This window comes from Triticum aestivum, chromosome 6B (genome assembly GCF_018294505.1).
Source record: "Triticum aestivum cultivar Chinese Spring chromosome 6B, IWGSC CS RefSeq v2.1, whole genome shotgun sequence".
NCBI classification, from domain to species: domain Eukaryota; kingdom Viridiplantae; phylum Streptophyta; class Magnoliopsida; order Poales; family Poaceae; genus Triticum; species Triticum aestivum.
The window spans coordinates 33100420-33124276 of NC_057810.1; positions in this window are offsets into that span (position 1 = coordinate 33100420).

A 23857-nucleotide genomic window follows, 5' to 3' on the forward strand; every position below is an offset into this window, starting at 1 on the left:
GACTCCGAGGTGCCGGACTCCCTGCCGGACTCCGAACCTCCTGCACCCCTGCCAATCCAATCCGATTGGGCGCTGATCATGGAGTTCACCGCTGCGGACATCTTTCAGCACTCGCCCTTTGGTGACATCCTAAATTCGCTAAAGCATCTCTCGCTATCCGGAGAGCCCTGGCCGGATTATGGCAAGGATGGTTGGGATGCGGACAACAAAGAAATTCAAAGCTAACCCACCACCCACTTTGTCGCCACTGTCAATTTAACCGACATGCTAGACTACAACTCCGAAGACATCGACGGTATGGACGACGATGCCGGGGACGATCAAGAACCAGCGCTCACAGAGCACTGGAGGGCCACCACAACCCATGATGTATATATGGTGGATACCCCGAAAGGAAGCGATAACGAGGACCAACGGGGCGCGGCAAAGGATAATCCCGCCGATAAACAACCAAAACGGCGACGCAGACGCCGCCCTAAGTCCCGCCTCGACAACAACAACGCTCCTAATGACCCAGCAATAGAGCAGGGCAAACCAGTGGACGACGAACATGCAGCCAAGCAACCGTCCGAACAGGACGAATAGGATAATCAATCCATGCCCGGCGAAACCAACAGTCCAGACGACCTCACGCCGGACACACCACCGGAGAATAAGAGCCTTCGCAAAAGACTCGTCGCCACTGCAAGAAGTCTGAAGAAGGAAAAATGGAAGCTCAAAACAGCGGAAGACATACTCAGAATGAGGTGGAGCAAAGTGCTCAAAACCGCAGACAAATACGGCAATGGCCATCAATCAAAGAGCTACCCGAAGCGCAAGCTACTGCCAGAATTCGACGAGGAAGCCATAGAGCCCCCACAGTCAAAAAACAAAGAGGTCGCCTGGCCGGATAGACGACCAGATGATAGGCCAAAAACTATAAGCGGCGCCGCACACAAGCCGACCCATGATCCTGGGAAAACAGATGACCCAGCCAGGTCCATTTACGGGCCAAAAAAGAGGGCCCCAGGAAGCAACACAACACGCCAAGTGTTCGAAGACAGCGGTACACCCAAATACAGGGGCACCGCACACCCACTATGTTTTACCAATGAGGTGCTGGATCATGAATTCCCAGCAGGGTTTAAACCCATAAACATAGACGCTTACGACGGAACAACAGACCCGGGAGTCTGGATAGAGGATTATATACTACACATACACATGGCTAGAGGAGATGACCTCCACGCCATAAAATATATACCCCTCAAGCTCAAAGGGCCAGCTTGGCATTGGCTCAAAAGCCTCCCAGAAAACACTGTTGGAAGTTGGGAAGAGCTTGAGGACGCGTTTAGAGCAAATTTTCAAGGGACTTATGTCCGCTCTCCGGATGCAGACGATCTAAGTCATATAACTCAACAGCCCGGAGAGTCAGCGCGCAAATTCTGGAACAGGTTCCTTACTAAAAAGAACCAAATAGTCGATTGTCCGGATGCCGAAGCCTTAGCAGCTTTCAAACACAACGTCCGAGACGAATGGCTCGCCAGACACCTCGGCCAAGAGAACCCGAGGACAATGTCCGCGCTAACAAGCCTCATGACCCGCTTTTGCGCGGGGGAAGACAGCTGGCTAGCAAGATGCAGCACCAGCGACCCAAGTACATCCGAGATCAGAGATGGAAACGGAAAATCACGGCGCAGAAAAGATCAGCGCCGGAATAAAGAGAAAAGCCCAAAGAACACGGCGGTCAACGCCGAATTCAAAAGCTCGCGGCCAAACAACAAAACACTGCCTCTCAAGGACAACAGTGACGAGCTATCCAACTTAAACAAAATTTTGGATCGGATATGTCAAATCCACAGTACCTCCGGAAGGCCTGCGAACCACACCCACCGAGATTGTTGGGTTTTCAAACAGTCCGACCGACTCAACGCCGAACACAAGGGGCTTGACACACCAAGCAGGGACGACGACGAACCCCACCAGCAGGGCATCGGAAAACAAAAGACTTTCCCACAAGAAGTCAAAGCAGTAAACTCACTTCATGTGATAATACGGAAAAACAATGCGCCACCCGCTAAGATGGGTCTCGCACGGTCCACCCCAGCGGAACCTCGAGATTGGATGTCAAAACCAATCACTTTTGACCACCTGGATTATTCCAGAAGTGTTCGAAATGCAGGATGGACTGCTCTGATATTGGATCCTATAATTGACGGACTACAATTTACACAAGTCCTGATGGACGGCGGCAGCGATTTAAACCTCAAGTTGGGGATAGATCTTACCACAATTCGACATAGCCGCACTTCCTTTAAAGGAGTGATGCCAGGCCCTTACGCCAAGTGCATAGGCTCCCTATTACTAGAAGTTGTGTTCGGGTCACCGAACAACTTCCGACGCGAAAAACTAATCTTTCATGTCACCCCATTCAAAAGTAGCCATCAAGCACTATTGGGACGTGAAGCTTTTGTCCGCTTTAACGCCATACCACATTACACGTCTCTTACACTTAAAATGCCCGGTCCACGTGGCATCATTTCATTAAGAGGGTCATTCAAAGATCCCGGACACGGCTAGATGAGTCCGGCATAAATAAGCTAGGGGCTCCCTAGCCGCACACCCCTTCACAAGGGGCTGTGCGTATACGCAATAATGAGCTAATATAAACTCCGTTTTATTCATTTATTAATATTTTTCATGCACTTTTCCGCACGATTTCCTTTCAAACTAAGTTCCTCTCTTTTTACAGATGAACAACGTGCATACCCGTCTAGGATAACGGCACAACGGAGACACAGGCACAGACGTGCAGTAGGGACCCGTCACAAGGATTCTTTTCAGATTAAGACCCTGCGTAAACCTTTTTTACTGTCTCTTGTTGCTATACTCCCCTGGCTTTTCATTATAACCAGAGTGGAGACTGACGTTTTGGCATCGGCCGCGTCAGAAGACCTCGCCCGTACCTGGACACTAGGGGTTTAGGGCATTGTTCTGCCCATTATTATAAAGACCGAACACCTTAGGGAGTGTTCGGCGTCTCGAGTTAGGCCTTATATGCATCAGCTCCGAATCATGTCTTTGGTCAAATGTTGGGTTTGCCCGGCTCCTGTGTTTTGCTGCCTTACGTTCCGTATCATCGGCTAACGCGGCACCAAGAGAACTACTGCGATTCTGCCCCAGTTCGGCTGGGTGAGCACCTCAGTAGAGAAAGCCGAAAACTGACTGTCATGATACAGCGAGAGACTGGTCAACCACTCGATTGACCACTGGAATGTTTAGAATTCCTCCGCTTTGACGAAGGACCGTTTCCCGGCCAGGCACACACGCGCCCCGAATTCGGAGAGCGCGGTGCCCCCAGGGGCTATATCGTAGTCCCACCCTCGAACTCCAATGGCTAAGTGAAAGTGATAAAGCATCATAGTCCAGTTGCCTCGTTTGCTACACTACCACCTCCTTAACAGGACCGAGACATCGGATTAAGTGTGAAAATGCGCTATTTTTTGCGAACACCCCCGCACCTTGTGCGTGGGGGCTGAAGCCGAAGACTGCCATCTTTCAGGTTATACACACGTATACATAAACGGTCGCATAGGAGATATTCCAATACTTGAACGCACAAGTATAAAAAGCGATTACATCATAACCATTGTTTTACAAAATAAAACGTTCATTTGAACGTGACATTTTTCGAGCACTGCGACTCTATTACACGAGCACCACACATAACTTCCCCAAAATAGTGCTCGGCGGGTAACCGGCTCTCGTCCGAACCCTGGGTCGCAACAGCGGTGGCGTCCATCTCTGTCCAATGTGTCTTCACACGGGCGAGGGCCATCCGCGCACCCTCTATGCAGGCTGACCGCTTCATCAACTTGATATGCGGCACCGCCCCAAGAAACTGCTGCAATAAGCCAAAATAGCTCGTTGGCTTGGGCCTCTCCGGCCAGACATGAGTCACGATATCCGTCATGGCAAGTCTGGACAACCTATTCAGCTCAGCCCATTCGGCCAACCGATCGGTCAGCGGAAGTGAACGATCTGGACTATGGAATTGAGACCAAAATAGCTCTTCCGTCTTGTGATCCTTCTGACTTCGGAAGTGCACAACGGCATCCGCCGCACTTGCCGCTAAGTCCATATATGGATCCTCCGGACCCCACAGCTGGCCAAGCTGGGCATACTTTGGATCCGTAAACCTGCAGCGTAGCAGAAAAGGCTTGCCAGCCACAATGTCTCCGGCCTGACGCAGCTCCTCCTTTATAGCCCGCATTGCAGAACGGGCATCCTTGGCTTCGGCGGTGGCCTTCCCCAGGTCTTCTCGCTCCGATAGGCGCTCCTTTTCAAGAGCCTCATTGCGGTCGGTAGCATCCTTCAATTTAACGGCCAATTCGGCCATCTCTTCCCTGCTTCGGCAGTGTGCAGCCCTTTCGGCTTCTAACTCCTCGGCCGCCCTCGAGGCAGCCGCATCACTCCTTCTGGCTTGCTCCTTGGCTTGAGCAAGTTCTGCCCGAAGGCTCTCCACAGCAGCAGCACCATCTGCGTCAAGCATAAATATTGTAAGAGGTGGGCTTTTGCTCCCTTAATAGGTGACTGCGGAGACACAATTTACCTTGCGACTCGTCAAGTTGCTCGTTGACTAGCGTGATGTCCGCATCCGCAACATCGAGTTGCCGCATTAATTAAGCAACTCCATCAGTCCGGCTAGCCCCCGGACTATCCGCCACCTGCACAGGAAAGGCGACACTCAATACCTGCGATTTTGATCCTTGGCACGTTGTCGCTTTCAACAACCTACCGAGTCTCAGGGGCTACTATCTATACAGGGCGCACTTTCATGTGCAAAACTGTCAAAAAGGTGCGTTGTTTTTACGTACCTCAAACCCCGCCAGTAAACTCCTGACGACATTATGCAATCCGCTTTCGGCGGACGAAATTCTTCCAATCACCGCACTCATCAATGCACGGTGATCTTCTGAGATGGACGCCCTCTCAAGCAGATCCTTCAGCTCCCCCAGCTGAACACTAGTTGGCGCCGAACTCTTCGGCTCTGCCGGGCTCGGGGATACCCTCCGTGACGACACTTCAGGCTCGTCCGCCCTATCCGATGGCGCAGCAGACGGAGGCGTCTCGCTCTCCATCATCTCCGGACGAAGATCCCCCGAAGACGAGCTCATCTGAGAAGGTCGCAGATCCAAACTACAAGGTAAAAATTTCGGTTATCCTCAGAAGCACAAATAGGGATGTTTCTTATTAATGAACTCCCCCTTTTCTACTCACGGCTCGCTGGAGGGCTGATTCTTTAGAGAAGACTGTGCGGCCGGGACCTCCCCGGACGCAGGACCCTCTGGTGAAGATTTCTTCCCCCGCTTAGGGGCTTTGGCCTCCGGGTCTTCGGAGGCGGTCCTCTTCTCCCCCTGGAGGGAGGGATTCTCGATCCCCCCTTCTTCAAGCGCCCCCTTGGGCGAGGCGGTAGCTCCTCTATTTTCCCCTTCGCCTTCTTCTGAAGGCGCAACCTCCAACATCCTGACCAGCACGGGATCCGGCGCGGTCTCTGGGAGGGGGGCCGGACACCGTATCAGCTTTGCTTGCGCTATCCACTCCTGTTGCAGGATAATGGGTTAAAAGGCGAATTGTAGAAAAGCAAACAAATGGTACGTCCGCACACTGGGCTACTTACTTGAGTATCCGGGCGATTGCAGCTTAGGCCGGCATCCTCGGTCAATTCCGGACACGCCGCTTGTGGTTCGAAGAACAACTTGTACATCTCCACGGGTGCCGTACCCATAAAGTGTTGGAGAATCCGTGGTCCCTCCGGATTGAACTCCCATAGCCGGAGAGGACGACGTTTGCAGGGCAGGAGACGCCTAATTAGCATAACCTGCATCACCACGACCAGATCGATCTCCCTCGCCTGGAGGTTTCGAATCCGGCCCTGCAATAGGGGCACGTCTTTTGACGGCCCCCAGTTGAGCCCTTGGTTGACCCACGACATCAACCGCCGAGGAGGTCCCGAGCGGAATATGGGCGGCGGCTTCTGCCTGCTGCCCTTCGGAGCGGTGATATAGAACCACTCCTGCTGCCACAAGCCGAGCTCCTCTTGGAAGGAGCCCTTGGGCCACGGGGCATCGGCCCTCCTACTTATGGCCGCCCCGCCGCACTCTGCTTGACGCCCCCCAATCGTCTTCGGCTCCACATTGAAGGTCTTCAGCCACAGGCCAAAGTGGGGGGTGACGCGGAGGAAGGCTTCGCAGACGACAATAAATGCGGAAATATGGAGGATGGACTCCGGAGCCAAGTCATGGAAATCCAGCCCGTAGTAGAACATGAGCCCTCTCATGAAAGGATCCGTCGGGAAGCCTAAACCCCGACGGAGGTGGGATACAAAGACGACGTACTCGCCGGGCTCGGGGGTGGGTATGGCCTGCCCTTCGGCGGACAGCTTGTGCGAAATCTCATAAGACAGGTACTTGGCCTCTCACAGCTTTAGCACGTCCTCCTCCGTGACGGAGGAGGGCATCCACCGGCCCTGAAGGTCGGAATCGGACATTGTTGAAGGTCCGAAGCACATGAATCTGGGGCTCTGGGTGTTGGAACTTGGAGCGAGGAGAAGATTCGATGGAGGATTGAAGAAAAGAAATGAGCCTTGGTCCTATTATAAAGAGGGAGAATACCAAGAGCCGTCTCCGTGACCGTTCGGGACTCGCCTTCGATAGAGGGGGCATGGCGACGGGCGCGGTTGAGTTACCCACGTCCGTATTGATAAGGATCCCGGAATAAGGGGAACACGATCTCTGCTTCGACAAGACGTGCCAAGGAAACCGCTTCGCTAAACGCGCTGAGGTGGTGTAATAAAAAAGGATTCAAGTAAAGGCTTGGTAGTGGCGTGACGTCACGCTGCAAAATACGTCAGCAGATTGAACCTGTGTACATGATATTCTCTCTACGGTGGAATGTGGAAATTATTTTGCAGAGCCGGACACTATCCTGGTGTTCACAATCTTCTATGGATTATTTGGAGGAGGAACCCGCCTTGCAATGCCGAACATTATGCGTGCCGGACTCATCGTCATTGAAGCCAGGTTCAGGGGCTACTGAGGGAGTCCTGGACTAGGGGGTGTCCGGACAGCCGGACTATCATCGTCCGCCGGACTCCAAGACTACGAAGATACAAGATTGAAGACTCCATCCCGTGTCTGGATGGGACTTTCCTTGGCGTGGAAGGCAAGCTTGGCGATACGGATATGAAGATCTCCTACCATTGTAACCGACTCTGTGTAACCCTAGCCCTCTCCGGTGTCTATATAAACCGGAGGGTTTTAGTCCGTAGGACACAACAACCATTACAACAATCATACCATAGGCTAGCTTCTAGGGTTTAGCCTCCTTGATCTCGTGGTAGATCCACTCTTGTACTACCCATATCATCAATATCAATCAAGCAGGAGTAGGGTTTTACCTCCATCGAGAGGGCCCGAACCTGGGTAAAAACATCGTGTCCCTTGTCTCCTGTTACCATCCGCCTAGACGCACAGTTCGGGACCCCCTACCCGAGATCCGCCGGTTTTGACACCGACAGCCATACTGTCCTTTGGTTAGATGACCACAGATGATGTTCTTGGCAGTAGAGTCCAGTTGAATGAACTTCTTGACATCAGCAGGGGTGACACCTTCACCAGTTTTGGGAACACCATTCTTGACGACATACCAGAGGTCGACATCAATGGCTTCAAGATGCATGCACATCTTATTCTTCCCGTAGGGATATTCAGTTCCGTCGAACACGGGGCAAGCAGCGGAGACTTTGATTATCCCTGCAGTCGACATAGCTAAAACTCCAGGTGGTTAAACCGAATCACACAGAACAAGGGAGTACCTTGCTCCGATACCAATTGAAAGTGCTAGTTATCGACTAGAGGGGGGGTGAATAGGCGATTTTTATGAAAGTCTTCAAAACATGGGAGTTTCGTAGACAAACGATAGAAATGACCTAATTGATATGCAGCGGAAGATAAACTACAACAAGCAAACCATAGTCAAGTATGTAATTATGTGAAGGTACAAGACTAGTAGCAGCTTGGTAGTAAGGATCAGGATGGAAGATAGTATGAAGCCAATCAATAATAGTCAAGCAGTGAAGTCAAACAGGTATGACAATTAGACAATGACTTCACGAAGACAAACTTAGAGTAAAGGGAGGTAGAGGATAGAACCAGTCACTTGTTGAAGACACATGATTTGTTGGACCAGTTCCAGTTGCTGTGACAACTGTACGCCTAGTTAGGGAGGCTGAGATTCAACTCAGAAGACCGTGTCTTCACCTTATTCCCCTTGAGCTAAGGACACACAGTCCTCGCCCAATCACTCTGGTAAGTCTTCAAGGTAGACTTCCGAACCTTCACAGACTTCATTCACCGGCGATCCACACTGACTCTTGGATGCTCAGAACGCGATGCCTAACCGGCTGGAGGATACACATTCCTCAAGTGTAATAAGTCTTCAGGTCACACAGACAAAAAGACTTCAGTGATGCCTAACACTCTTTGGCTCTGGGTGTTTGGGCTTTGTCCTCGCAAGGATTTCTCTCTCTCAAAGGCTTCGAGGTGGGTTGCTCTCAAACGACAAAAGCCGTGCACTAACTCTGAGCAGCCACCAATTTATGGTGTAGGGGGTGGGCTATTTATAGCCACAAGGCAACCCGACCTGATATGTCCGAAATGACCCTGGGTCACTAAGGAACTGACACGTGTTCCAACGGTCAGGTTTCAAACACACACGACAACTTCTTGGGCTACAAGCAAAGCTGACTCATCCAGCTCTGGATAAGATTTGCTCACATTGTCTTCGCTCGAAGACATAGGATTTGGGTTGAGCATCACTTCAGTCATCCTGACTTAGTTCACTTGGACCCCACTTAACAGTACAGTGGTTCCTATGACTCAACAAAGAAGAAAAGGAAACAACGAAACCACACAGTCTTCGCGCTCCATAGTCTTCACTCAATGTCTTCTCATGTCATAGTCTTCAATATGAATATCTTCACATACCACCATTGTCGTCAATGTCTTCATACATTTTTAGGGGTCATCTCCGGTAGGTAAACCGAATCAATGAGGGACACTACCTGCGTTATCCTGCAATTCTCACAAACGCATTAGTCCCTCAACCAAACTTGTCGTCAATACTCCAAAACCAACTAGGGGTGGCACTAGATGCACTTACACCTACGGGTCCGTAGGTAGTAGCTAGCTAGATGGCTTCTTCTCTCTTTTTGATTCTAAATGTAATGTTCTCCTCAATGTTCTTGGAGATTTATTTGATGTAATGATTTTTTTCCGGTGTGTTTGTTGGGATCCGATGAAGTGCGAGTTTATGATCAGATCTATCTATAAATATTATGTGAGTTTTTTATCTCTTATATGCATGATTGTTATAGCCTCGTATTTCTTCTCAGAATCTTTGATTTAGTTAGGCCAACTAGATTGATTTTTCTTGCAATGGGAAGAGGTGCTTTGTGATGGGTTTGATCTTGCGATGTCCTCACCTAGTGACAGAAGGGGTAGCGAGGCACGCATGTATCGTTGCTACTCCCTCCATCCCAAAATTCTTGTCTTAGATTTGTCTAGATGTGGATGTATCTAATACTAAAACGTGACTTAATACATCCATAATTAGACAAATCTAAGACAAGAATTTTGGGACAGAGGGAGTATTAAGGATAAAAAGATGGGGTCTATTCCTACATGAATATACCTTGTCTACATCATGTCATTGTTCTTATCGCATTACTCTGTTTCTCCATGAACTTAATACACTAGATGCATGCTGGATAGCGGTTAATGTGTGGAGTAATAGTAGGAGAGGCAGAATCATTTTGGTCTACTAATCTTGGACGTGATGTCTATATACACGATCATTGCCTTGGATATGGTCATATTATTTGCCCTTCTATAAATTGCCCAACAGTAATTTGTTTACCCACCGTATGCTATTTTCTCGAGAGAAGTCACTAGTGAAATCTACGGCCCCCGGGTCTATCTTTTATCATATTGTTTTCAGATATATTATTCCAAAAACCCAAAAATACCTTGCTGCACTTTTTTCTTTACTTATTTTATTTTGTGCTCTTGCTAGATCTATTTATCCAATCTCATATAATTTAATCTATCTTTTTACCATGGAGGGATTGAGAACCCCTCTTACGCGTTGGGTTGCAAGTATTTGTTCATTGTGTGCAGGTACCGTTTACATAGTGTTGCTTGGTTCTCGTACTGGATTGATAACCTTGGTTTTATAACCGTAGTTGTGCCGCATCATCCCTTCCTCTTTGGGGAAATACCAACACAAATTCAAGCTATTGTCAGTCGCCTCTACGAACGTCCTGGGCTGCGTGCTCTCCGCCCCCCTACGCCATGAGGCCGTGTCCAGGAGGATGGCCGTCCACGTCTATGACGACTACGAGACCGGATCGTCCCGGATCGATGCTGCATCGATGCTAGCGCTCCGTCTTCTCGGCACCGGTCGTCACTGTCATCTCTGTCGATTCGCCGCACTCTGACCATGCCAAACTCCCCCGAGTCCCCTCTTGACCTCGTTGTGAGCCCCACTTCTGTCTCCACTTAACCATGCTCCTCCCAGCGGCCGGTAGCACCAGATTCACCGAAGTCTGCCGCCAGCCGCCGCCTTGGCTTGTTGCTCCAGCCACTTCTGGCCACCCCCGCACGAACTACTTCACCGTTGCATGCGCCTTATCGCGCTGGTTCTCTGGATGGTCACGGAGGACCATTTGGTCGCTAGAGCATTGTTTCCGTGCGTCGCCACTGACCCCTGTGTTCGCCGGAGCGCGCCGGCGTTTAAATCCGGCGATAGGTCATCGCCAGGTGGACCCCACTCATCGAGGAGTAGATTAGGGCACTAATCCCTGCTTAGCCACTAACCCGGGGCCTAAACCCCGCTTACCATTGGGCCCTTTTGCTAACCAAAAATAATTAACCCCCTGTTAATTAGTGGCCTCTGTGACACCTGGGGCCCGCTTGTAAGTTTGACCAGTCACCGGTCGAAGCTGACTAGGCTGCTGACTAGGTCCTTTGTTGACTGGCAGTTGACCCAGTCAATTGGGCCCACTGTCAGCCTCTGTGTTGTACAACTGGGTACAGTTTTGGGTGCACTTAGCATTTTAGCCAATGATTTTTGAATTAAAATAAATTCCAGTAATTTAAGAATATTTTTTAAAACTTTGAAAATTCATATTAATTCAACCGTAACTTGGATGAAAAAATATATTATATATGAAAGTTGCTCAGAAAAATGTAACGAATTTGAATAGGCCATCCGCATACCTGCCACACCCTATAACATGATAAACATCGATGATTCATGCATAGGTCAATATATCAAAAAACATCTGGAGCCGGGAAAATATCGTCGGATATTTCCCACTTCTTTTAAACTGCATAGTAATGCATTAGGACATATCACCAACACATTTTGCCCTGGCATGCATCTGTGTTGCATTTGTTTGCTCTGTTTTTATTTGTTTCTCCTTTGTTGCTTCTTTTGCAGTAGACCCCGAGACCATAGATGATCTGGTGACCGTCTACTTCGATGAAGATCTGTTTTCGTCTGTAGAGCTTCCAGGCAAGCAAACCCCCCTTGGTCATTTCTATATCACCCATTCATTCTCTCTCATGTTTGCATTAGAATTTGCTATTGTAATTGATTGCTCCTATTCTGATGTATAGTCTGATTTTGTAACCTGCTATTATTACCTTAGCTGTTATCCTATATGCTTAGTATAGGTTGGTTAGTGATCCATCAGTGGCCCCTCACCTTGTCCATGTTTCCCCCACTTTATCACCGATGACTCGATCAACGTGATCCATGTCCTGAGCCCGACACATCACCTCACGCCCCCTTAGTTGTACGACTCTGCAGAGCTACTATTGAGTGCCAAGGGTGATACCTCGTAACACACTCCTGATGATAACTCTGTAGTGTAGCTAACCGGTCGTGGTCTACGGAGGTTGATTCCTCCTTCACCACTCTCGACAGCGACTCTGTCGTGCAACACCTCAAGTGTGAACCCTTCGAGGGTGATTCCTCTAAGTTCACCTTGAGGGTTACATCGAGTAGGAATCCATCGAGGGTGATTCCTCGGGTTTCCCCTTGATGTTATGGACACACAATTACTTTAACTTTACCCCAGAACCATGTTGAAGTCGGGTCGGCCTCGAGGGGTACCAGCGAGTAATGTGGAGTCGGGTTGACCGTGAGGGTACCCACGAGATAATTACGCGGCACAGTCTGGCATTCTTAGCCCTTGTCGTAAGTCAGCGAGAGGGGGAGATGAGACCACAGATTGTGGATCCTTGATCGTCTCTACGCGCTCCCAAGACACTAACGTTTGGATATGTGATTCGAGTAGGCCTCTGGCCTTTTCGCACTAACCACCACACTGGAATAAGTATGGGCACTCTACGTCGTACGTTTCTCCGAAAGCTCTTCGGACGTCAGCGATTGAGTGGTGCGTGCCCAGTTGGACGGGAACCACCTGTGCTTGTATTAGGGGGTGGGACTGCTCCAGGACAAGTACGCAACATGCAGGAGTGCAAAGGGCGATGGGCCCAAGACCCTTGAGCGCTTAGGATGTAGACCGACATGCTAGCCTCTCTGTTGAGCCTAGGTAGGACTATGGTGTGCCGACCAGCCGAGGCCGGCCATGACCCAGGAAAGTGTGTACGACCGGAGTTAACCGAGTGTGTTGGGTAAGTTTGTGCACCCTTGCAAAGAAGTTAATCTATTCAAATAGCTATGTCCACCATAACGGACGCTCGGAGTACTATCCTGATCTATACAACTAGAACTGGATACTGGAGACATGTAATGGATATGATGGCTCCGGGATTGCCTTCTCGTAGGGAGTCAAGGAAGGATCTCTGGACGTTACTACAATATACTTGCTACTTCATATTATGCTAATATGCACTCTTCTAATGCTGCAAGATGCTTCAAGATGCTAGTCTTCGATAGGCTAGGCCTTCCCTTCTATTCTGGCATTTCTGCAATTTAGTCCAAAGATATAGCCTCATTCATTTGATACTGATGCATACTTAGCATAGATCTGATGTAAGTCTTGCTAGTACTTCGAATGAGTACTCACGGTTGCTTTGCTACCTCTTTTCCCCCTATACCCGATTGCTCCAATCAGATGACGAATCCCAGGAGCCAGATGTGTTGGGGAACGCAGTATTTCAAATTTTTTACCTACAATCATGGAAGATCTATCTATGTGATGCATAGCAACGAGCGGGAGAGTGTGTCCACGTACCCTCGTAGACCGAAAGCGAAAGCGTTAAGTAGCGCGGTTGATGTAGTCGAACGTCTTCGCGATCCAACCGATCAAGTACCGAACGCACGACACCTCCGCGATCTGCACACGTTCAGCTCGGTGACGTCCCTTGAATTCTTGACAGAGCTGAGGCCGAGGGAGAGTTTCGTCAGCATGACGACGTGATGACGGGAGGATGAAGTTACCGACGCAGGGCTTCGCCTAAGCACTACAACGATATGACCGAGGTGGAAATATGTGGAGGGGAGCACCGCACACGGCTAAAACAACTGTTGACTTGTGTGTCTATGGGGTGCCCCCTCCCCCGTATATAAAGGAGGGGAGGAGGAGAGGGCCGAACCTCATAGGGCGCACTCAAGCGGGGGGAGTCCTACTCCCAGTAGGAGTAGGTTTCCCCCTTCCCTAGTTGGAGTAGGAGAAGAAGGAAGAGGGAGAGGGAGAGAAGGAAAGGGGGGGCACTCCAATTCGGATTGGGCTTAGGGGGAGGGGGCGCCTCCACCTGGCCGCCTCCTCCTCTCTTCCACTAAGGCCCAATAAGGCCCATTGACTCCCCGGGGGGTTCCGGTAACCTGCCGGTACTCCGGAAAATGCCCGAACTCATCCGAAACCTTTCTGGTTTCCAAACATAGCCTTCCAATATATCGATCTTTATGTCTCGACCATTTCGAGACTACTCGTCATGTCCGTGATCACATCTGGGACTCCGAACAACCTTCGGTAATCAAAACACATAAACTCATAATACTGATCGTCATCGAACGTTAAGCGTGCGGACCCTACGGGTTCGAGAACTATGTAGACATGACCGAGACTCATCTCCAGTCAATAACCAATAGCGGAACCTGGATGTTCATATTGGATCCCACATATTCTATGAAGACCTTTATCGGTCAAACCGCATAACAACATACGTTGTTCCCTTTGTCATCGGTATGTTACTTGGCCGAGATTCGATCGTCGGTATCTCAATACCTAGTTCAATCTCATTACTGGCAAGTCTCTTTACTCGTTCCGTAATGCATCATCCCGTAACTAACTCATTAGTCACATTGCTTGCAAGGCTTATAGTGATGTGCATTACCGAGAGGGCCCAAAGATACCTCTCCGACAATCGGAGTGACAAATCCTAATCTCGATCTATGCCAACTCAACAAACACCATCGGAGACACCCGTAGAGCATCTTTATAATCACCCAGTTACATTGTGACGTTTGATAGCACACTAAGTGTTCCTCCGGTATTTGGGAGTTGCATAATCTCATAGTCATAGGAACATGTATAAGTCATGAAGAAAGCAATAGCAACAAACTAAACGATCATCGTGCTAAGCTAACAGATGGGTCTTGTCAATCACATCATTCTCTAATGATGTGATCCCGTTAATCAAATGACAACTCATGTCTATGGCTAGGAAACTTAACCATCTTTGATTAACGAGCTAGTCAAGTAGAGGAATACTAGTGACACTCTGTTTGTATATGTATTCACACATGTACTAAGTTTCCAGTTAATACAATTCTAGCATGAATAATAAACATTTATCATGATATAAGGAAATATAAATAACAACTTTATTATTGCCTCTAGGGCATATTTCCTTCAAGATGACACCGCCGACACCTACTACTACCCCGACAGAGCCTACTACTATGTGGAGGCCGCCGATGACCAGGGGGCCTTGCCTTTTTGATCGTTGTTGTTGTTTTTGCTAGCCTTCTTAAGGCAGACTTGTTCACTTATGTCTGTACTCAGATATTGTTGCTTCCGCTGACTCATTTGCATTTGATCCCTCGAGGCACCTGACTTGTAATATAAAGCTTGTATGACTTTAATTTGTGTCTAGAGTTGTGTTGTGTTATCTTCCCGTGAGTCTCTGATCTTGATCGCGCGCATTTGCGTGTATAATTAGTGCATGATTGAATCGGGGGTGTGACAATGCTCGTGTTCATGGAAATATTCTTCTTAGCTGCTTTGAGCATTTGGAAGGAGAGGAATAATAAGAATTTCAGAGGAATTTCCCACCACAAACTCTTGGATGCAAAGATTCAAGGAGGATCTCCCCTGCCTATAGAGTGGAGGAGGCCCAAAAATCTTTTGTTTCAACTTTTATAGCTTCCCTCCCTTAGTTACCTTCCCTTAATTTGCTTTTGATTCTTCCTACCCCTTCTTTTTAACACTTAACTACCAACCCCAAGGGGCTAGGTTTGTATGTATATTATGTGTGGTGTTGTGTTTTATTTAATTGAAAAATGAGTAGGAGGCGCTCCTACTGTTTCGGGCTAAAAAATCATTTCCTAGTGTTAGTACTATCTAGTAGCTGATGCTTTGTGTTTTATTGGTGAAAAGTCTATACGTTCAGATTGCTATCATTTTCATATTCCCCTGCACATGCTTATGTTTGTGACTTGTGAGTAGTTCCATGTTGACATGCGAGAAATCCAATTGATATATTTCACTTGAAAATTTCAATAATAATTGTTGTTTGATTATATGTTGTGTCATAGTTCTTTATGGTGACTCGTGGAACATAGATTTCATGTCATTTTAACCATTCATGGACCAAGAAGAGAACACTATGTCATAATGAATTTGGAGGGGAGTCTAGAGGTGACAAACGTTCCCCAAGTTTAGATTTATAGCATAAATGGGTAAGAGGGATCCCATGACTTCAATCTATGTTAGGCTCTACCTTAATTGTCTCCAATATATAGTCGGGTTGGCCATTGGCAATACAACAAAAAGTATGGCAGAATGATTTGATGACCATGAAAATTTGTCATAGGTATGGTGACACTCAACTAGGTTGACGAAAGTCTATGAAAACGTCTAGAAAACCATCATACAACTGTGACCTGCTCCATCAAAGAAGTGAAGTAGGCCCTGCCTGGGGCACTACGATGATGTGCTCCATTGGACTAATGATGTTAAACATAATTACATGTGAGATCCTAATAGCTCTGAACTACCTAAGAAGAAGTGACTGATGTTGTAGATGCACCACGTTTTTTCGATAAGGGGAAGGCCCGGGCCTCTGCACCATCATGATGCACACAACCAACTTTATTAAAAGAAATGAAAGTAGTTCAAAATACTAAAAAACAAAGCAATACAAACTGGAAATACCACAACCAGACGGGAAAAAGATTACATGACTTAATCACTTAATCTCAGTGACACGCTAGCCAAACAGGTTGAATAACACCTGAGCAACCATCTCCAGAAAGTTGCAGCCAAAGGTCATGTGCTCCAGCGCAACCCCATACTGAAGTGGTGACCACATACAGATATATGTTGTGGCCCAAAAGATAACCTACAAATTTTTACAAAATGTGACCTGTTAAAAACACTATCATTCCAGTAATTCCAAATTTGCCCAAAGTGAGGCACAAACCCCTAAATAGATAGGACCCTTAAGTTTGGATTTATACCAACCAACCAATTACCAAAAAAATTGGGATACGTGTTGGGGGTGACAGGTTATACACAACGCGAACCGTGCGCCAGATGAAAGCAGCATAAGGGCAGGAAAAGAAAAATATGTTTAACTATTTCCTCTTGATCACAAAAGACTATTTTTTAACATAAAATTTAGTTTCTTTTAGCCAAATTATCTTTTGTGAGTATCACCTCCCGTTGAAAAAACCACATAGTTTTTTTTTATATTTAACGATACTTTCATTTTCCAAATATGTTTTATACAGAACATCAACCTCTTATTGATAAGATTGTGCAAATTGATAGCAACACCCAACAATGTTTAGTCACCCTCTAAAAATATCAGGTGTAAGCTATAGGTTGACCTACATCAACCTGGGGAAAAATGGATCCAAGCCATCCATTTGTCACTAATTAGGGCCCTCCTAAATTGGACGTTCAGAAGTGTTGATCCAAGAATAGATTGAATAGTGGCAGTATTCCTTCAGACCACATTGTATAGTGATGGACAGTGAATCCCAAGCGAATTGTCTCCAGGCCAGGTATCTTCCCCAAAACTCATGGACCGGCCATCAGCAACCTCGAAAGAGCCTCACATAAAGAAGGAAGACTTTACCTTCGTCAAAACCTTCCAAAACGGAGAATTGGTTGGTTTGTCCTCCATTTGAGATATGGTTTTGGAACTAAGATATTGATTATGAAGGAGTTCTTGCCAAATACCTTCATCATTTTGTAACTTGAATTATTTACTAAGCATGGACCTATTTTTAAATTCCAAGTTTTCGACACCCAACCCTCTTTGGTCCTTTGGATAACACAAGATATCCAATTTAGCCAATCTATATGTCCATCTTTTCTCATCACATTGCCAAAAGAACCTAGACCGATATTTAGATATTCCAAGACCCCATTGGGTATTTCAAAAAAAGACAACATAAACATTGGTGAGATTGTGAGAACCGCGTTGATAAGAGTTAATTGTGCCACATGTGACATGAGTTTACCCTTCAATGCACCTCGATGCACCGAGAGATGGGCTTATTAAAGATGGCAACACAATCTATGTTGGAGCATCAACTAATATGAGACTTACTACCCTGAAAAAAAAATCTTCACTCTGCTATTGGGTCCACTTCAGCACTAAAGCTAGATATCAATGGATTAAAAGGATTTTCCGCTGGCCGAATCCGAACAATGGAGAAGTTTGTTGGACTGTCCTATTTGTCGGATCACTAAATCAGATCATCAACGTCCTGCTGGATTACTAGAACCTGTCCCTGTTCCCAGGGCCGACCCTGACATTCCAGAGGCCCTTGTGAAAACATCATATAATGGGCCCATATGTTATACTATTAGAAAAAAACTTCTACACCATGCATATCACCCTTTTGAGATACAATGAATATCTACAAGTTTCTTCATTTTTCTCTTCTAACAATTAGATAAATGCTTTTTTGGCAACATGGTTTAAAAAGTAGAGAGAACACCTGGATTCTTGAATCTTGGTCTTGGTCTCTTGGAGTAAATTACAAGAAATTTCACGCTGCTCCAGCTATCCAATATTCCAAACTCAAGCAATGCCACAACAACAAAATCTACCTGATTGCAATGTCGTACAACAAGGAATAAAGCAGGTCAAATGTGCCTACATCAATTCATCATAATAGAAAGTAGACAAGGGAAAAATGGAGAAGGAAAAAGTTACAAGGAAGTGCCTAGACTCCACGTCTCCATCGCCTGCCCTCGGACGGTAGACCCCCGACCACAACCCGAACGATAGATGGCAAGGCTGCGGCCTACTGTTCTCTTTGTTCCTGCTAAGGCACATCGAGTATCGTTGCTGGCCGGCTCGCCTATGTAGCTCTGTTCGCCGGGGCCTTGCATGTATTGGTAAGATGCAGAGAAATCCATTGGAGTGTGACACTAGCGGAAAATTCATTGATTAGCTTGGGGATTTGGAGTCCTGGGCTCTCAGGAACTCGCAACGTGTTTGGTGGGAGGGAATTAGTGATAAGGAATGGGTGTTTAAGAGGTATGAGGCATATATTCCACTATTTGGTTGGGGGCAAGGGAGTAGAGGAGGGAAGGGGAAAGGGAATTAAATAGGCAAATTCCGACGTATCTCTTCCATAGCCCCTGTTAATTCAGGTGGGAGTTTCCTCTCAAATTCACGTCAGTAATTCCCACTACACATCAAACAGGGGTTTGGGACTAAAAATCTACTTCACAAGCCTAATCCCTAGACAAACTCCGTTGTAAAAAGTCCCAATCTCTTCCCCTCAGGCTGCCAAATACGCTGGGCAATAATTGGATTTGGGAAAGAGGAATAAGATGAGAACGAGAGGGAGGAAACGATGAGTTGGCGACGTGTTCTAGGAGAGAGCGAAGGAAATGATTTAGGGATTGACTTGTTCATGCGTGACTGCTCGCTTCTTAATGGGTTGGGCTGCTTCTCTTGCATACATCTTTTTTCTAGCAATACATATATACAATATACATGCATAGGGTATGGGGCGCAGCATCTCACGCCACGTGAGAGAAGGGCCTTTCCTATTTGGCGTTTAAGGCACCCATTATTGTGCATATTGCAAACAGGCACCCCCCTTCGAGCTGGGTGGCCCGTTTCCCACCTTTTCCCTTGTTTAAACTAAACACCCCCTCCGAGACTGGGTCGACCTGTTTCACATTTTTCCCTCTGTTTGAACTGAAAAATGAGAGCGTGGACAGTCGAACTCGGGATCTACTGTACTCGATAAAGTGCACTAACCACGTGACCACACAACCTATTGTGATAACTTCTCCCTTTTTTTTTTCTTTTTTTCATTTTCTTGTCTTTTCATTTTTATATTTTTGTTCCTTTTCAAAATCAATGTTTTTAAAAAAAATTGATGACCTTTTTTCAATTTTGTGAACTTCTTTCATAATTTATGAACTTTTTCAAATTTAGTGAACCTTTTTTAAAGTTTGATGATTTTTTTCCAAAATTGATGATTTTTTTTCAAATGTGTGAACTTTTTTCAGAAGTGATGAACTTTTTTTTCATAAAAAATGAATGTTTTTAATTTCAGTGAACTTTATCATATTCGTTGAGCTTTTTTACAAAGTCGATGAACATTTTTTCAAACTCATGAACCTTTTCAATTTTGGCCATTTTTTTCCAAATTCATGTTTTTTCCAATTTGCGATTTTTTCGAAATATTTGAACATTATTGAATTCACAAACTTTTTTGAATACAAGAACCTTTTTTGAATATGCTAACTCTTTTTACATGTTCATGAATTTCATTTGAAATCTGTGAACTATCAAATTTTGGTTCACATTTAAAAAAATCATGTTTTCCAAAATGATTTCAAATAATTAAAAATTCTAAACGTCATAGTGTAATCATAAATAGCATGATTACTATTGTTATTAAAAGGTCGGCGCTGTAAATATTCAGTAGCAATTAGTACCTCTAGTGGTTAGCCTGACGCCTATAGGAGTGCAACGTCGCGAGATCAAATTTTTTGTTCACATTTTTGTTGTGTTTTTTGTTCTTTGGCGCGCGTTCATGGGCCGGCTCACTAGACAGTGAAGGCGCGAAATAGGAGGTCCCTGAGAGAGGGCATCTCTATGTCTCGCGTTCAGCGAGTCCAGCCTCGACTCGCTTTGAGCGAGCATATGGGCCGGCCCACGCGCGCCGAAGCACCTGCCTGTTTCCCGATTCATTTTTTTCTTCACATTTTTCTTGCTTTATTTTTTTAACTTTGGTTTATACTTTAAAATATTCTGAATATATATTACAAAAAACACATTAAAAATGTTGAACAAGCATTTGAGAAATATTGAATAAGTACTAAAATGTTGAACAAGAATTTGGAAAATGTTGAATAAGTATTTGAAAATGTTAAATATTTATTAAAATTTTTGAAAAAACATTTAAAAAATGTTTAATCAGTATTACAAAATGTTGAACGAGTATACGAAAAATGTTGAGCAAATATTTGGGAATGTTGAATTAGTATTAAAAATGATGAACAAGTATTTAAAAACTGTTGAAGGAGTATTTGAAAAATATCAAACAAGTATTTTAAAATGTTGAATAATTATTAAAATGTTAACAAGTACTTGAAAAATGTTGATAAGCGTTCGGAAAATGTTGAACGTTTAAAAAAAATGTTGATCAATTATTAAAAAAAAATGTTTCTGGTATATACAAAAATGTAGAGTGGAAACAAAAATAAACATAAGAAAAATAAAAATGGAGATGAAAAACAAAAACAAATGAAAAAGGAGAAGAAATTAAAAAACCTTACAAAAAATCAAAAAGAAAAGAAAAGAAAAGGAGAAAACAGAAAAAAAAACCCGGTGCTTTGCCTCAAGTAGTACGCACAATAGCTAGAATCTCGAGCCAACACTGCGGATAACCCAGTTCGATCCCTGGGGCAGTGCCGTATAGAGCGCCTTCAGCGCCGCGCAAGGAGACTGGCGGCCGCAGCAGCGGCTGCATGGGCCGGCCCACGATCACTCAACAAGAAACGCGAAAAAATGACAGCCAAAAATAATATCCAGACCGGGATTCGACATAGCGCCCTCTCGCTTCCAGCCGGAAAGGCTAGCCACTGCACCAGCTAACTGCTAGCGTACACTCACAGTGCGAAAGATTTCAAGAAATAGAAACATGGACGCGCTATTTATTGCGCAACACACTGTATCATTTATTTATTTCAATTATTTGAGAATATATTCACATATTATAGATGGAGTTCTCGAGCAAGCAAAAAAGTTCACGTATTAAAAAATTAGTTCACCAAATCAAAAAAGTTCCTGTATTCAAAAAACAGTTCATGATTTCAAAAGAAGTTCATCGATTTAAAAAATAAGTTCATCAAATTTGAAGAAAAGTTCATCGAATTTGGAAAAAGTTCATCTAAATTGAAAAAAGTTCTTCGATTCTTAAAAAAGTTCACCTATTTAAAAAAAAGTTCATCGATATTGGAAAAAATTTCATCGATTTTGCAGATAAGTTCATCGTTTTGAGAAAAAGTTCATCAATTTTAAGGAAAAGTTCATCAAATTTGAAGAAGGTTCATCAATTTTATAAAAATCACGAGTTTCGAAAAATTTAGTTCATGGATTTAGAGAAGAATTTCATCTATTTGAAGAAACAATTACGAATTTGGAAAAGAAAGTAGAAAAGGATAGAGAAAAAAGAAAATAAAAGGAAAAAGGAAAAATAGGAATAAATAAATGGATGATAATATGTGTGTAATCACATCTGGTAAAGTGGTAGAGTTGGTTATGCGCTGATTACTGAAACGCCGCGGTGAATTCTAATATGGGCCGGAGTAGCTGCTGCAGGCACCGGTTAGCGAATAACAGTACAAACCAGTGGCTGCAGCGCTAAATAGGAATTGCCAGTAGTACTGGTGATTCCTATATGACACTCGTTAGCTCAAATCTTCGTAGCTTCGCTGAAGAGTGGGACTTGTCGCTTCCACTTGGACCGGCCCACGATTCAGCTTCGCACCCGTTTCTTCTTTGCAGTCGTTCCTTTCTTCGTTGCGGGATCTTGGGAACGTTCGTGAAGGTTCCTGGCCGGTTTTGGGAACTTTCTAGAAGGTTCCCGGGACCGGTCTTGGGAACTTTCTAGAAGGTTCCCTAGACCGGTTTTTTCTGTTTTGTTTTTACTAGATTTTATTCTATTTTATTCTATTTTTGATTTTTTTCTTATTTTTCTTTTTCTCTGCTTATTCCTTTCTTTTCTTTTCTTTTCTCTTTTTTACTGCTTCTTTTCTCTGTTTTACATTTTTTAGTATATAAAAGGTCCACCACGTATTAAAAGATGTTCATCGTATATTAAAAAAGTATTCACCATATATTATTAAAAAAATGATCATCATATATTAAGAAATTGTTCACCTTGTATTTTAAACTTGTTCATCATATATCAAGAATTTGTTCAACGCATACTACGAAATGTTCATTGTGTATTTGGAAAACTTGCTCAGTGTATATCACAGAAATGTTCAATGCATTTTTACAAATTGTTCAGCATATATTACAAAAACGTTAAATGTATATTTAAAAATTGTTCAGCCTATATAAAAAATTTGTTCATGTTTTCAATTTTTGTTCACTTTTTTCAAAATTCGTGTTTTAGAAGTTGTTTGAGTTTTGGTTTTTTTCACATGTACAAAATTCATGTTTTGAAGGAAATTTATTCACATTTTTCCAAGTGGAACTTTTTTAAAACGGGTCCGCCTCTGTAGCTATTAGTTAATATTTTGCACTGCATTGTGGCCGAGTAATGATGGCTAGCTCGACTAGGCCCCAGGCTGCCCAGGCCGCTACGCCCCTGCTAAATAAGCCGGCCCATTACTGTGAAGGCTTAAGGCGAAAAATAGTCGCCGCGCCGGAGAGAAGCTTGCGACAGAGCAACTAGTTAACAAGTGGTTCTTCGGGAGCCTCGCAATGATCAACGCCACTTGGCGCGTTCTTAGCCATTCGCCACGTGTCGCGCTTTGGACGCTCCCTCCTGATTTTGTTTTTTTATTTTGCCGCACGCGTTTTCGGCTTTAAACAGTTTTTTTCCAGTTTTTTCGACGTTTTGGTTTTCCACCGGTCTTCCTTAGCTTTTCAATCAAAAAAAATGAAAAAAAAATTGCCCGAAAAAACGCGTTTTTTTCCTTTCGCGAGAGTCACGGATTTGCTTCTACGAGAGGCACGGTTTTGCTTTTGCGAGAGTCACGGCCGTGCCTCTCGAAAACGGGGAAAAATGCGTTGTTTGTTCTTTTTTTCTTTCACGAGAGTCACGTTTTTGTTTCCGCGAGAGGCACGGGTGTGCTTTCGCAAGAGTCACGGCCGTGCCTGTCCGAAATGACAAAAAAATGCGTTTTCTATTTTTTTCTTTCGCGAGAGTCATTGTTTTGCTTCGGCGAGAGGCATGGTTGTGCTTTCGCGAGAGTCACGGCCGTGCCTCTAGGAAAGAAAAAAAGACGGGTTTTTTGTTTTTTTCCTTTCGCGAGAATCATGGTTTTGCTTCCGCAAGAGTCAGGGTTGTGCTTTCACGAGAGTCACGGCCTTGCCTCCTCGCAAACAAAAAAAAAAACATG